This window comes from Eubalaena glacialis, chromosome 9 (assembly GCF_028564815.1).
Source record: "Eubalaena glacialis isolate mEubGla1 chromosome 9, mEubGla1.1.hap2.+ XY, whole genome shotgun sequence".
NCBI lineage: Eukaryota > Metazoa > Chordata > Mammalia > Artiodactyla > Balaenidae > Eubalaena > Eubalaena glacialis.
The window spans coordinates 81,592,691-81,603,419 of record NC_083724.1 but is presented as its reverse complement, the minus strand read 5'-3'; the positions used below and the strand labels follow the sequence as shown (position 1 = coordinate 81,603,419).

Genomic DNA, 10,729 nt, shown 5'->3' with positions numbered 1-10,729 from the left:
ACATGATCTCTTACCAAGTATAACTAACAGAAGAGTTCAGGTTGATACTCATGGACTAGCAGGTATTAGCAATGTAAGTAACATAACAAATAACTTCTGGTCTGTAATTATAGATAAGCCTACGAACATCTAAATTTATTTTTAAACGTGACATGTGTAGGCGAATCAAGTTTATTTGGAAGAAACATTCACTTTTTTCTGGATAATTATGACCCCATAGCATTCACAAATGTGTGTATAGCTGAGCTTACCTGAAGCAATGTGTCCACTGTCCCTGCAAACGGTGGCTCTGCATTTCACAGAGCCACACATTAAAAATCTGTGTGGATTTTTAATTTGCTCTGGATGAGGGATTTCACATCAAAATGACCTGTGTGTCTTTTTGCAGCTATGCCATCATTTTGTTGGAGACTGCCACACGAAGAGACCTGGTCTTGGTAAGAGTCTATTGGACATATTTTCAAGTGAACCATCGGAGAGTCTGCTTCTCCATTGCTTAGCAGTGAACAGTATGTCCTACCCTAGCAGAGAACGATCTTGTGTCTGATTTGATCGTATATTTTTTGGAGAGAATAAGATATATATTGTCTATCTATGTATGTATCTATCTTTGAATAGCATATACTTATGGTTTGAAAAAGTACTGAAAAAATTCCATATGTAAAGTGTTCTGGGTATTAGGGTGAGTTCCCCCATCCAAGTGTAGGCAGATTGAGTTGAAGGAGAGCAGGACTAAAGATTCTCTCACTGCATCTGGAACACAGGGATCCTTTGGGATTTGTTTCGTTTGACCATATTCCAATGATAATGATGTTGAGTGTGGATTTTGTTCCCCAGGATGTGAATCCTTAAATAAATTCCTCTTATCCTTAGGCTTTGTTTATTTATTTTAAGAAATTTCCCTCCAGGATTATGATTTCCAGTAGATCACAAAAATTATACATAGTTTCAACAGAGACCAAAACTGTCATAAAGACATTATCTATAAGAGAAATAGGAGGCGAGTGAGGGTGGGATATGGTTCTTTGAAATGATTTTTCATTTCATTATTTTAAATGTAAAACCCCTGGGAGCTGTGTATGTTGACCAACAGTTTCGTGTGCTCCTGAATGCCATTTAACAGATAAATCAGGGATGTGGGAATTTCAACCAGAACAGACAATATCAACTGATCTTGGTACTTTTAAAGAAATGCAAAGAGGAATTGCAGGAGAGATGATAGTATATGTTGAGAAAATCTGCCTCAACTCTCAGATCAGAGGAATCGTGAAACATTGACGGTAGTGGAGAATTTATTTTATACCGATAACTACAGTATTTGGGTTCACTATTCCTATTTCCCCCAATTATATAGTTACTGCCCAATTAACTGGTTATAGCTTTAATATATGATTAAGCAAATTAATTTTCAACAACAACATGCAGTTTAAGTGTAATCCCACGGGGACTAAAACAAAACAAAACAAAACAATGAACTAATACTCTTCATGGGGATTGGCTCATACTAGTCACCATTTGTCATCAATATCTGAAAGCAGACTTTCTCAGACAAGGGCAGATGAGCAAGGTCATTTCTGTACTGATCAGTAACCATATATGGAACTTGTCAATGGCAGGGGCTAGGATAACATCACTCTGTCCTCTACAGGAGTGAGGTGAGTGTGTGGAGGGCAGGGACAGGGGGTGTGGGTTGTGAGGGGCAGTGAGGAGTAGAGGGCCTGAGCAGCAGTGCTAGAGTCGACCAGCCCATGTTGGTGAGCACTGGAATGAATGCATGTCTAGGAGGGGCCCACTGGTGGAGATTCTTAAACGCCAGGTTGAGAAAGTCATGTTTGGTCAGAAAGGAGCACTGACTGCTTTTAAATGGTGGAAATGACATGGCGGAAAGAAGAGAGAGACAGGGATTGGTGGCACAATTGAATTTTCTTTCCTTCGTGGTTAATTAATGCACTTAGTAAGGGCTCCAGAGTGGATCATATAAAGGAGTGCCTAATGCACAGTGTAATTCCAAATGCTGTTTAACAGATAAATTGATATACTTGCTAACTTGATAGTTAGCATTCCCTATGCCCCTTTTTACCTGTCAGACGGAGGCTAAGGGGTTGAATCAATCATCTCAGCTTGTCCCTTTGGGGGCATACAAAACTAGAGCTATTAGGTGGAAGTCACCTTATAGATTGTTTATTTGTGCTAGTTTGTTTTCAGATGTGACAGCTGAGACCTAGAGAGATTGAGAGAGCTATTCAAGGCTCTAGCTCGCTCCCTTACTCCCATTCAGTTCTCTGGTGGAAGGACACAAATTCAGCCCTGGGCTCCCTGTTTCTCTCTCTCCAATTCTACTTCCTTTATAATTTTGCGTGACCTCAATATCCGTGAGGACGATGTGCCCAATACCCGTCAGTTTTTTGACCTCCATCTTCTCCTTTGATCTTGTCCTTTACCTGCCTCAACTACCCATTTCTATATCACACCTGAGATATCATTATTACCCCACACTGCATCCCCTCCACAGTATCCATGTCAGTATCTCACTCTTTGACTTCCAAACCTCCTATTTTTCTAGCAAATTGCCTTTAGTTTTCCAACCTCACCAATGTATCATTCTGGGGCGTCCAATCCATTGACCTGACAGCAATTCACTCCCTCTCATACCCCCCTTTCCTCCTCACCTGCATTAGATTCTATGGTTCATCATTGACATAGATTCCTTTGCCTAAATTCTCTTCTGTTGTCTTATCACAAACTGACAAGTTTTATATGTTTGGTGGATTGCTATCTCTCACCTCAGGACATGATTGACACATGTTAGGTGCTCAGTAAATGTTAGTTGAGTGAATGAATAAATAAATCATTGAAAGCGAGTGTAGCTTTCGGAGTGGTTAAGTTATATATATGTATATATATATATATATATTTTTTTTCTCTTTATTGGAGTATAAGTTAAATTATATTTTGCTCTAGAGTGTTTGGCACATGCTTCTGTTTTGATTATTTCTAATGCTAAGTTGTTTTTTACTTTTCTTCATTCCTTTTCTCCCCTCCCACAGAAAGAAGAGCCTCGTTCTGTGGAGCATCCTTGTGTCTCCCTCTTGAGGCGCTGATTAGAGGGAAGACTGAGAATCTCTGTCCTTGCAGAGTATGCAGAGGTAAGGGGGTGAGGAGGGACAGGGAACTTGACTCTGAAGCCATTACATCGACTAACCACGAGCTCATGTTATGTCTTGGAAAGAGATATATCAACAAGAGTAGCCTGGGGACTTCCCTTGTGGTGCAGTGGTTGGGAATCCACCTGCCAATGCAGGGGACACGGGTGCAAGCCCTGATCAGGGAAGATCCCACATGCCTCGGAGCAACTAAGCCCGTGCACCACAACTACAGAGCCTGCGCTCTAGAGCCCATGAGCCACAACTGCTGAGCCCTCGTACCACAACTACTGAAGCCCGCGCGCCTAGAGCCCGTGCTCCGCAACAAGAGAAGCCACCGCAATGAGAAGCCCGTGCGCCGCAACGAAGAGTAGCCCCCACTCGCAGCAACTAGAGAAAGCCCGTGCGCAGCAACGAAGACCCAGCACAGCCAAAAATAAATAAATGAATTAGCTTATAAAAAAATAAGTGGTAGTTATTATTTAAAAAAACAAAACAAAACAAGAGTAGCCTGTTGCCTCAAGTAACAATAACAACTTCTTGGCATTTTTCTGGCTTTTCCAAACCCACCTCCAGGTAGAGATGACCCAGTAGGCAACTGGAATATGTATCAGGAATTTGAAACAGAGGCTCAGGTGGAAATAGAAATTTGGGGACCATCACTTTCTATGCTGTAATGTGGCCATAGATGGGGTGAAGCCTCCCAGGGAGAAGACATGGAGAGAGAAGAGAAGAGAGAGGGCAGAATCCAAGTTGGGAGCCCAGCATTCCTGCAGAGCTCTGGTGCCATAAAACATAATGACCAAGTGACACATGTGATGATGAAAATAAAGCAAGCATGTTCATATGCAGCACACAGATAGCAGATACAGCTATGGAGCCATAATACCTGTCACTCTGGGATTTACACATGCACATGGGCTTATGATAATTTGTATAATTGATAAGAATTAATTTACCAAAACATGAAATGAGAATTGTGACTTTGAAAGGGTTAGGTGCAGTTCATAGGACAGTGCTGGAGTGGAATGGACCAGCCAGTGATTTTACAGAGTTCATTGATCTAGTCCCAGCCATGGCATTAATTGCCCTCGTGAGCTTAAACCCTCAGGCCTCTGGCATCTGAGGATCTCTGGGCTTTAGTTCCTTATTATTATTTTTTGCCCGCCCTGCGCAGCTTGTGAGATTTTATTTCCTATGACCAGGGATTGAACCCAGGCCCTCAGCAGTGAGAACATGGAGTCCTAACCACTGGACCGCCAGGAAATTCCCTTAGTTTCCTTAGCTTTAAGATAAAAAAGGATACTACATCAGTGAGTCCAAGGGGCAGACACAGGTTGCATATCAGAACTAGGGATGAGCCCCTAAAAGAGCACGTATCTTGTGTGATATTATCAAATTTCATATTTGTAAAATGAACAAAAGTCGTATTGATGTAGCAGTTGTAGCTACTGAATGTAAAGCTCAACCAAATCTTCCTGGCTGGTGGGGCTAAGGTTAAAAAAGATAGGGAAACCCAGGAATAGATGATTCCAAATTGTTCATTTCTGTAGTTCTTTTCAGAGTATCAGTAAATCAGTGCATGACTGTTACTCTTGATCACTACAGTTGATTAGGAGGTACAGGAAAGGCAACCCATCCTAAAGACCCAATTTAAACAAGTAAAGAAGCTTTTATACAAGATGAATCCCAACAAAGTTGTCCAGTGAATCTGATGATGTCTCTGGTAAGCTTGGGTGACTTCCCAGTCCTCACTAACTGCACCCATTCAGGTATGGATTTACCAGAGCAAGTCTCAGTGGTGCACCCCCTCAGAGCTGGCTTGCTTACTGGATCCCAAGGGGATGTTAATTATAAGCCAAGGCCCCCTATGGAAATCCCCCTGCCTTCTAGGAGCTTTCAAAGAGTCAGAGATTAATACACAGGGAGCAAAGTGTTCCCATAAAATAATTTCTCTTTGTGATGGATGCTTAGTTGGAGAAGTACAGGAAACACCCAGAAGTACTTGTGGCAGAAAGGACCCAATATCCAATGCCTGAAAACCAAAAAACGGACCTCCTGCTCTATAGTAAGTAACGCCTTATTGAAGTACAATGTCAATAATAAAGGCTGATTTAGTTAGTTCATGCATTTCCATTTGACTTGTTTTTCTGGAATGCTCTTTTCTGAAAACTGATTGCTGAAGCCATGGAAATAACAATTTTACATCTTTGTTTTAAAATCCTGTGTTCTGATTGTATGAATTTTAAAGGGTCAGTTCTCATTTGCTCTAGAATTTTGATAACTCTTGAGTCCCTTAAAAAGAAGTTAATGTGTGTCTAAGGTTGAAGGGAGAAGACAAATCTTTACCTGTAATGCAAAGGAAAGGATTTAATGTCAGCACTGGATTTGGGGCAGCTGTGCATAAGTCTCTCAAGGAAGAGCCCAGCCTAGGGGGAGGTGGAGCTGGAAGAGCAGCCCTACTAGGAAGCTGCAGGGGAGGTGCTCAGGCAGGTAGAGGACTCCAGCCCCGGCAGTGGAGTATGGTGTAGGTTTGATGTAGACATGGCTTAGAGCTTGGGTTCTGGAGTGAGCCAGAGCTGGATTAGTGTCCCAGCTCTGCCTTTTTCTAGCTTTATGATCCTTGGGCAAGTGCAAGTCACTTTATGAGCCTCAGTTTCTTTATCTCATAAAATAGGGATTAAAAGCTGTACCTACTTCAGAGGAGTGTCATATTAAATGAGTTAATTAAATGAGTTAATGCATGTAATGCTCTTAGCAAGTGCCTGGTACAATGAAGAGCTCAATAGATATGATAATGATGATGATGATGATGATGATGATGGTAGACCAGGATCTTTGTTTGAAGGTTCTGCTAAACCAAGCAAGCAAATAGGCAGTGGGTACCTGGCAGAGAGGGTGACCATTATATCCCCAGGCTTAGGTGCCTAGGCAAGGTCCCCCAGCATACCAACAAATTGTTCCCATTATCTCAAGGACCAAAGTTTTCTATCCTCTGCCCTGTTGGGTGGGCTAGGGTTGCTCAGTATGTGCCAGGCATGGAGGTTCCCCACGTGGTTATTGTAGAAGGCCTGGTTTCCCCTAGCAAGGGACTTCTCAATCCTGGCTGCACGTTACAATCTCCTGGGACTTTCACAATAAACTCATGCCTGGACCCCACCCTTCGGATATTCTGCTATAATCATTCAGGGGGAAAATTCAGTCATTAGTATTTTAAAAGCTCACTGGTGGATACTAATTTGCATCCCTGCTTGGAAAACTACTAACTAGCAGTTCAGCAAGTAAACTAAGCATTGTTTTAATGCAGTGGAATCAGTAGTAGTAAGATAATTGCCAGACCCATAATTCTTTAATAACCAATTGGAATAATTGGTTCTTCTGTTTGACCACTTTCCAGAATTGACACCTCTGACTCCTCCCTTCTTTCTGAAGCTCTCTCCTCTCTGGATTTCCCTACTTCCTCTCTCCTCTTCACCCCTTGCTGCCCAGCTGGCTTCCTCACAGTCTTTTCAGCGGCTCTGCAACCATCATGCACACCTTGGCTGTTGACAGTTTCCTGGGGTCTACCCTTGGCGTGCACTTTACTTGTTCAGAAACTCTCTGCTTTAGCTCCTGCTCTCAGCTTCCACCACTACCTATATGCCAGTGACTTTCAAACCTGGAGTTTTAACCCTCCATCTGTCTTGAGATCCAGGTGTGTTAGTTCCAGACATTGACCTGGATGTTCTTGGCCATGTAGACTACAGCTGTGCGGCAGTCTTTTTATTTATCCCCAGTTGCCTTGATGGTAACTCCTAACATTTACTGCTTTCCTTACATTCCTTCCTAATCTCATCTGTGCTCACTCTCAATGGATTACCTTGCTCCACCATCCCGCCTTCCTAATTATGGGCTCTAACGTGTGAAACTGACCCATGTTCCCCAATTCCAACTATCACCAAACTTATCAAATAAAGGCCTATCTCTGCCTTGTTTCTTTTTTTTTCAGAGGAAGGCATATGCCTTCTGCTTTCTGAGGCTAACCTCTCCACTTGGGTTCTGAATCCCATCTTGCTGCCTCCTTTCATTTAGTCATTGAACCAGTACTTATTAATTATTTACCACGTGCTGGCATTGTACTAGGCAGGCAATACAGCAATACACAGACAGACTGATTCTCTGCTCATGTGGAGCTCAGAATCTAGGGAAGGAAGACAGGAAATGTACAAACTAACAAATAGTTATATAATGTGTCAGGTGGTGATAAGTGCTAGGAGAAAAATAAAGCCATGTTAGGAGTGAGAGAGTGACTGCAGCTGCTGTTTTCTATGGTGTGGTCAGCACCCTGAATGAAGTGAGGGACATCGGGGCATAGCGGACAGGAGGCACACAGGCAGGATCATGCTTGGAGTAGGAGGGACAGCAAGGGGGTCAGTGGAGTGGGACAGTGGGGCAGAGAAGTAGAAGATAAAGTAAAAAGTAAAAGAGGCAGCAGGAGCGAGGTTAGGCATGAGCTCTCTGGTCCCTCAATGTTGAGGTCAGGGGGAGCGAGAGGACAAGCCAGCAAAGGAGACTGAGAAGGAGCAGCTGGAATCAAGGTTAGGTGGTGTTTCAGAAGCCAAGGGAGGAAAGTGTCTCCCGCAGGAGGGAGTGACCAACTGTGTTAAATGCTGCTGCTGGTTGAGTAAGATGAGGTTGATTCTTTTTTTTTTTAATTCTTTTTAAATTTTATTTTTGGCTGCATTGGGTCTTCGTTGCTGTGTGTGGGCTTTCTCTAGTTGCGGCGAGCAGGGCTACTCTTCGTGGCGGTGTGTGGATTTATTGCGGTGGCTTCTCTTGTTGCGGAGCATGGGCTCTAGGCGCGCGGGCTTCAGTAGTTGTGGCTCGCGGGCTGAGTAGTTGTGGCTCGCGGGCTCTAGAATGCAGGCTCAGTAGTTGTGACCCACGGGCTTAGTTGCTCCGCGGCCTGTGGGATCTTCCCGGACCAGGGCTTGAACTCGTGTCCCCTGCATTGGCAGACGGATTCTTAACCACTGCGCCACCAGGGAAGCCGGAGGTTGATTCTTAAATCAACCGCTGGATGCGGCAATGTGGAGGTTCCTGGTGGCCTTAACAAGAGCAGTTTTGGTGGAGTTTGAAGGGGAAAAAGCCTTCTTTGGAGAGTATTTAGGGGACAATAGGACAAGAGGAAGTGGAGATAGCAAGTATAGGCAACTACTTTAAGGAGTGTTGCTCCGAAAAGATGTAGAGAAATGAGGCCGTATCTGAGGCAGTCAATGAGCTTTCTTTTTAAACTAAATTTAGGAGATGTAGTATCTAAAGGAAGGACCTAATAGAAAGGGAAAAAACTGATGGACCTTTGCTCCATGATGATTTCCTCTTTCCACCGTACCCTACGGTGGAGGTACCCACCGTACCTCCAGGCTCTCCTTTGGCTTTCGCTCCTTCACCTCAGTTTACTAATACATGCAGTTTTCCTTTTCTTCATGTAGATGAAATTCCAAGAGCTTTGGAAGCAGGCCATCCTGAGTTCAGATTTGGTTTCTTCCACTGTCTTGGCTATGTGACTCGATCTCTTTGAACCTCTAAATAATCCTAACAACGCTAGAGTGAAAATGAAGTGAGATAATGAGTATGAGGAACTTAGTGCCTGGCTGTTAGTAGAAGTGCTGCAAATGTTAGTTCTCCTACAAAAGAGCAAGGTGTGGGTGGGAGGTAGGGGCTAGGGGTTGGGGGGGGGGCGTTTAATTTGAGCTTCCTTATCCTGAAGCAAATTTGTTTTCTGTCCTCTCAGCTGAAGAACTTGTTAAAAAGTAATATATGCTCAGTGATCTCTTTTTACCTGTTATTTGTGCCTCAACCCATCGCAGTATGACACCCACACTCATCATTCTGCAAGGATTGCCCTCACCCAAGGTCATGCCTTATGCCAGAGGTTATTTGACAGTCCTCACCCTAGTTCATGTCTCTAAAGAATTTGAGAAGTTGATCACTCCTTTTTGTCCCTTGGCTTCTAGGACACTATGCACTTTTGTTTTTCTTCCCATCTTCTCTGACTCAAGGAAGGTCTAAGACATATGGGTTCAAACCAAGGCATATGAGTATCCTAGAAAGACCAAAATTTGTCCTTTCAGAACTATTTTTTTTTTTACTGTTGTCTGTCTCACAATGTAGCTAAGAAAGAGAGCTCTAGATTTAGACTCCCTGAATTTAAATCTCAGCTCTTCCACTCTTCCCCTCTTCCCCATCTGTAAAATGGGGATCTTAATTTTACATCACAGAATGGTTGTGAGGATTCAGTGAGTTAGTCCATGTAATGTACCCGGAGCAAAATAAGTGTTAGTGATGATGTTGATAATGATGATAATGACGATGGTGGCGATGATGATGAAGAGGAGGGGCTGAGCACTAACCATGTAGGTTTGAAGGCTCCCAGGTTCCCACACCCCAAGCATTTCAGCTTTGGCCCCCAACCTGCAAACTGTACTCAGCAAAACCCAAACTGCTGTGGTTAATCTGATCTGCCTTCCTTAGAGGCAGGTAGGGGATTATATTTTATTTTACAGCGTGTCCTTTAGGGCTGTCTCTCCCCTTCCAAGTGGGTTATCTAAGTGTTCCATTTCAATCACATACGGTAAGCCCCTCTAGAGGGGTTTTGGGGAATGTAGTCTTCTCCATCTCGTTGCATTTGCACTGATGTTTTATTAACCAGTGGTGACTGATGCTGCCCTGGATGACCAGTCCCCACAGTCCGTCCCAGTTCTGATGATGCCACTGTTTCCTTCGATGGTTCTTCTCTGGTCAACGTCTCTTAAATGCTTTTCACCCCTAAATATTGATGTTTACCAGGATGTTATTGTTGGCTTTCGTCTGCTTATCTAAATTCGGTGCCCTAGACAGTCCAGGTCTGGGCTTCAGGTAGTCCATGCCGCCCTGAAATCACATGCAAGATTGATGCATTTCCTAGGAGAGGGCCCATATTTTTTATCCACGTTCTCAAAGGGGGCTCAAAAATGAAGAATCAAGCTAATCTGAGTGGTTTATTTATCAGCCTTTGGAGTCCTTGACTATCCTGCTCCATAGACATAGGGGAGTTAGTCTCTTCCTTTCAGTGGAAATGAGTTACTTTCTAAATCTACCTGAAATGGCCCCCCTTTTGGCAGAGATAGTCAGTACTTCCTGTGTAACCCTTTAAGGCTTCTCCTGGCCAGAGGAAGCCAGGGTTTTATATTCAGCTAGTGCACATATGGGATTACTTGTATGCATTTCTGTTTATCTAATAGGATTGTGTGTTACTAGTGTGTGGGGAATGAATTTTATTCATTTTTGTGTCCCCAGTGCCTGTGACATGGTAGCTGCTCTGTAAATATTGATTGGAAGCCTGACTACATTTTGTATTCTTCAGTTAACTGCAAATACAAGAAACGGCAATATAGCCAGATCATGATGCATTTGTAAGTATTTAGCTTATTACCAGGGTAGATTATGAATATGTATATCAAAAATGGCCTATTGAGACAGAAATTCCTGAGGGAAATACAAAAATATCACCCTATTTCTTTCACTGAAAAAAATACAAAATTTGATTTTCCCACTATTATTAGACT

At 43.1% G+C, this 10,729-nt stretch overlaps 1 long non-coding RNA gene across 1 annotated transcript; it reads left to right on the top strand.

Annotated features, from left to right (window-relative positions):
- The first annotated feature begins 387 nt into the window (after positions 1-387).
- Positions 388-10,526, top strand: LOC133097251 (uncharacterized). Its single transcript, XR_009702003.1, has 3 exons — positions 388-437; positions 3,048-3,146; positions 10,461-10,526. It is a non-coding gene; the product is annotated as an uncharacterized LOC133097251 (long non-coding RNA).
- The last annotated feature ends 203 nt before the right edge of the window (positions 10,527-10,729 follow it).